Genomic DNA, 6,190 nt, shown 5'->3' with positions numbered 1-6,190 from the left:
GTGAATTACTTTCTAGGTTTTTGATTTATGCAAACCTGAAATTTTCGGTATTAATATTAGTATTAGTATTGAGTTGCATTAGAACTGGGAGAAGATAGAGAATTTGAGGGTCTCCTTCTCTGCCTGTAAGCTCAATCCTTCTCCTGCTCACAGATGTGAGCCAACCATTACTCTGAAAGTCACAACTTAAGTGACCAGGAGGTACCTATTTTTTTCTGTCTACTCCCCTCTGCCGGTCATAGAATTAACTTTTTATTTTTCATTTTATCTGTTTGGGATTGTGTGTGGCAAACCAATGAAAATGGTGTGAACTAATTTGCTCTGGCTGCCTTAGCAGAATACCACAGACTGAATGACGTAAAGAACAGAAATTCTACTCTTTCAGAATGCATATTTTTTGACCTTTCATCAGCACACTCATTGTGAGCACTCTCTATAACCTCATGTGAGCTTTTCCCCTCAGCAACCTGCTTGGGGCATTTTTCCCCTGGTGTGTGATTTCTTGCTTATGAGTTCATCAACTCAGCCTGTTTTTCAATGCTCTAATACTCTCATTATTAATTCATTGACACCAAGAATTAGCAACTTTTAAAGCTTCTGTTGTTGATGTAAGATTAGAAGCTACCCTACAGAAATTGGTAAGTTATTGTCAATAACTTACAGCTTCTAGAGAAGCAGATGGTCTGTTAAACTAGATTGTACCATTAATCAGTCAGGGAAACCTTTTCAGTTAGGTCCTGACTACGGGGATAATATCTAAGACCTTCCCCCAAGTTCTTCAGCACTGTTAGCTTTGGCTTTTGTGTCCTTCAGTTTCTGGTCATGTGACATCTGCTGGGCAGCAGCACTAAAGGGAAACACAGCTCTCAGTTGTGATATATTCAGGAAAGTGGTGTGTCATAAATGAATGTTTTCCTTTCACGTTTGCAAATATATTGTGACCACAAAGGTACATTTCACAAGTTCCAGATGAGGATCAATTAGACTAATTAGAAAATTATCTCGCATGAAATAATGATAATGTTAAACAACTAAGCAATCATCATTTTGCCTTTTATCAAATTTGAGGTAAATTCTTTCTCTCATATAATATATATAACAAAATTTTAATTTAGTCAAGCAATGATTTGAAAAACTATGAAGCATAAATATCCAATTTGTTGGAATGTTAGTCTCTTCTAATGGTTAATTCCCGTCTTATTGGTCATTCCTGAAAAATGAAATAATTGAATCAGATTTGAGAGTCTGTTTCTCTACCCTGTGCTTAGGTAAGGAGTTGGTTTGGGGTCCATATTATCTGCCTATGAGCAGGGACTGGCTGCCAACAGATGGAAACTGTTTCACATCCCATGCTTGGTGGGGCTCTGAGCCCTGCAGGAATGACTGAGATCAGATCTCCTGTACCTCTGGTGGGTAATGAACTGCTGGAGCAGGTTTAATGTTTGCATTTAATGTCTAAAATTTAAATTTTAATATCTACAACTTATATTTAATTGTAATATCTACAATATTTCAAAGGAACAAATTTGCCAGTTAATATTAAATATTGTAAACACTACCAACAATGCCAAGCCAAGATTTATTTATAAGAATATTAATTGCAGAATTATTCTAATAGAACAACTGGAAATAACACAAACTGACTGAAAATAATCATTATATGATTATACAATGGGAGTACTTTGCATACACTGGTAATGATGCTAAGAAAATGCATTTAAAAATAGCCATTCTAACAAAAATGAGGTGGTATCTCATTGTTGTTTTGATTTGCATTTCCCTAACAATTAGTGATAGTGAGCATCTTTTCATATACTTGTTGGTCATTATACCTACCTTCTCTGGAGAAATATCTATTCAAGTTATCTGCCTATTTTAAAAAATGAGTTATTTAATTTATTTATTTTAGTTATTGAGTTTCTTAAATTTTTTTTGGAAATTAATACCTTTTTAGATATATGGTTTGCAAATATTTTTTCCCATAGCATAGGTTTTCTTTTCACTCTTAATTGTTATAATATAGTGCCTACAGTTAATAACAAAGTACTGTGTACTTAACAATCTGTTAAGAGCTAGAGCTCATTTTAAGTGTTCTTACCACACAATGCAAAAACAAAAACAAAAACAAAAAACCACTCCTAAATGGACAAAAATTGGAACCAATTCCCCTGAAAACTGGAACTAGAGAAGGATGCCCACTCTCTCCCCTCCTGTTCAACATAGTATTGGAAGTCCTGGCTAGAGCAATCAGAGAAGAGGAGGCAATCAGAGGTATTCAAATAGGAAAACAGGCAGTCAAGTTATCTCTCTATGCAGATGATATGATGGTGTACCTCGAAAACCCAAGAGAATCTGTCAAAGGCCTCCTTACATTGATAAAGGCCTTTGGCAAAGTCTCAGGATACAAAATAAATGTACAAAAGACAATCGCATTTCTCTACACCAATAATAAACAAACAGAAACCCAAATAAAAAACACAATTCCATTCACAATAGCCACAAAAAAAATGAAATACCTTGGCATCTTCCTAACCAGAGACGTGAAAGACCTTTATAATGAAAATTACAAAACACTGCTCAAAGAAATCAAAGCCGACATGAACAAGTGGAAAAATATCCCATGCTCATGGATCGGAAGAATCAACATTGTGAAGATGTCCATCTTACCTAAGGCAATCTACAAATTCAATGCAATACCCATTAAATTACCAACAACATTCTTCTCAGACCTAGAAAAAACAACACAGGAATTCATATGGAAACACAAACGTCCAAGAATAGCCAGAACAATCCTCAGCAAAAAAAACAAAGCAGGTGGTATCACAATACCAGACTTCAAACTTTACTATAAAGCTACAATCATCAAAACAGCTTGGTATTGGTACAGGAACAGGTATATAGATCAATGGAACAGAATTGAGATTCCAGAAGCAAAACCTCAATTCCTCAACCAACTCATCTTCGACAAAGCCCCCACCACCTACCAGTGGGGAGAAGAGAACCTATTCAGTAAATGGTGCTGGGAAAACTGGTTGACCACATGCAGAAGATTGAAACAGGACCCCTATCTATCCCCATGCACAAAGGTTAACTCCAAATGGATCAGAGACCTAAATGTAAAACCTCAAAGCATAAGAACCTTAGAAAAGGAAGGAAATACTCTCATGGAAATCGGAACTGGCATCCAATTCCTGGACAAAACCCGAAACCCACAGGACTTAAGAGAGAAGATAGACAAATGGGACCTTATTAAACTGACAAGCTTCTGCAAAGCCAAAGAAACCATCAAGAGAGCAGGAGACAGCCTACAGACTGGGAAAAAGTCTTTGCCAACTCTAGGTCTGACAAAGGCTTAACATCCTGGATCTACAAGGAACTGAAACGTACTGAAAAGAAGAAAACAAACAACTCCATTATAAAATGGGCAAAAGATATGAACAGACACTTCACAAAAGAAGACATTCGAGAAGCCAACAAACACATGAAGAAATGCTCAACCTCACTAATCATCAGGGAGATGCAAATCAAAACCACACTGAGATACCACCTAACTCCAGTCAGCTGGCAATTATCAACAACTCAAAAAATAACAGCTGCTGGAGAGGGTGTGGTGAAAAGGGAACACTTCTACACTGCTGGTGGGAGTGTAAACTAGTGCAACCTCTGTGGAAGCAGTGTGGCGATTCCTAAAAGCTCTAAAAATTGACCTTCCATATGACCCTGCAATCCCCCTACTGGGAATATACCCTGAAGAACACAAATCACTCTATAAAAAAGATACCTGCACACGTATGTTTATCGCAGCGTTGTTCACAATAGCAAGAACCTGGAAACAACCATGCTGCCCATCAAAAGAGGACTGGATTAAAAAAATGTGGTACATATACACGATGGAATACTACGCAGCCATAAAAAAGAACAAAATCATGAATTTCGCAGCAACCTGGATGGAACTAGAGTCTATAATACTGAGTGACCTCACACAGAAACAAAGATCAGAATATCACATGTTCTCACTCATATAATGGACCTTGAACATCCAATGTAATACTATAAGAAAATGACTGACGGTACTAGGAAACTATGGGGGGGAGGGAGATGGGATTAACAGTAGCAAATATCTGTCTGGGGCTGGGAAAACACCTCTTATCAACAGGGTGTCTGAATGAAACATAATTGTACACCTAACCCTTAACTGTACCCCACAAAACTATAATAAAAATACTGATTAATTATTAAAAAAAAACAAACAAACAAACAAAAAAAAAACAAAAAACCCCAAAAAACAGCTACAGAAAACTGTTGGAAGTGGAGAGGATAAATATATTTATTACCTCAATTGTGGTGATGCTAATACAAATATATGCATGCTCACCAAATTGTATACATTAATTAGATTGTGTTTTTAGTATACCAATTGTACCACGATAAAGCTGGAAAAGAAGAAAAAATGGTATTTGCAAATGTATTTAATGACATGGAAAGACATTTATGTAAAGGATAATCCTAATTTTGGAAAATTTTAAACCATTGGGTACATGTCAATGTTCACAAAGAAAGACTGCAAAAGTATGAATCTAAATGCACAAGAGGGTGCCTTTGGGTAGTAAGATTCTGGGTTTTTAAAATGTTTTTATTTTTTCTTATTTGTACTTTCTGGAGTTTTATGCCAGGTCTATAATAATTTAATAAGCAGAAAAACACATATCATTAAAAGTCTGATACTAATAGTACAAAGTGAGAATAGTTCTTGGTTATCAGGCAAAGTAAAAAGTATTTTGTGTCTTTTTCATACAGAAACTTTTACGTGTTGGTAGGCAGGAAGTCAAGTGAAGAGACCAAACAGAAGGGCAGACAAATAGGGAGTATCAGTGGAAAAGATTCATGTAGAGGTTAGAAATGACTGCATCAGGTGGATGAGCTGGGCATTACGTCTGCAAGGACAAGAGTCTCGCTCTCCTACATGGTACTGAGAGTCAAATGGAGTTGAATGTTGTGCATGTCTGTTGTGCTCAGTCAACAGAGCCACCCTCACAACAGGATACATCACAGTTTACTAAAACTCACTTTCACTTATATCCTCTCCATTCTACAGATGAAGACTGTGTGTCCAGGAGACTCATTGATTCTGAAATTAGCCATCAGTTAGAGTCTTATTCTTCTCCAGATCAGTTTATGCTAGTGTGGGACACGAGAGGAGTTAGAGATGCTGAATGAGTCAGAGACCGTTGTGTTGCCACATCTCTGTTATTCTGCCTGGGACACCAACACGGACCTGCTTAGTTAAGCATTTGAGGATTGATAAGTTTATTTGTGAGTTCTCAGAATAAGAGAAGGGCTTATTTCAGTAGCGCTCACATTTTAGCCGCAACAGAAAGGCTCCACTCCCCAGAGTTTCTGATTCAGCAGATGTGGGGGGCGGGGGCTTGAGAATTTGCATTTCTAGCAAGTTCTCAGTGACACCCCCACTGCTGGTCAGGGACCACAATTGCAGAACACCCGGCTTAACGCCTTGCTACTCACCTGGGAGCTTGCTAGAAAAGTGGAATATTGCCCCAGTTCCATGGAATCAAGGTCTGAATTTTAGCAGAATCCTCACACACATGTGAAAGTTTGAGCAGCAGTGCTTTGTACACAGGTTGTCAAATATGAAGTAAGTAAATCATAAACCTGAAGGGGTGCAGGTAACACTCCTGCTTCCAATATGTTTTGCCTATGGTTATCACTGATAAATAAATAGTACAAAACTTACAAATATTTATAAAGTACTTCAGACCCCTGAGTTCTGCTGCTGGTCAGCAGTCACTTAAAATTCTTCAGTCTTGATTTCCTTGGGGGGGAAAAAGAGTTGAAATAGATGAACATATCTATCCAGCAAACAGATTTCACGTCGGTTGAAAACTGAAAAGAAACGACCACCTTTGGCACACATCCTCAGGCAGGAAACACTGAATAAGCGACTTCACTCTCTTGACAACAACAGCTCAGAGTCAGCTGCTAGCTAATCTCTTACCGCTGTTACTGTGGCCTCGAAATTATCACTAGAAGCAGCTTGTGCTTTGTGGCTCTTCTAGGCGGTGGAGGGGAGGAAGTGGGGACTAGATGGCCGAGTGGGTCTGTCGGATCCTGCATCCTTCCCCATTGCCATGTTGGTCTTTCAGTTGACAACCAGAACAACTGCTTCTTAACC

The sequence above is a fragment of the Carlito syrichta genome, unplaced genomic scaffold (assembly GCF_000164805.1).
Source record: "Carlito syrichta isolate Samal-C Ts95f unplaced genomic scaffold, Tarsius_syrichta-2.0.1 Scaffold305164, whole genome shotgun sequence".
NCBI classification, from domain to species: Eukaryota; Metazoa; Chordata; class Mammalia; order Primates; family Tarsiidae; genus Carlito; species Carlito syrichta.
This window is presented reverse-complemented; position numbering follows the sequence as displayed.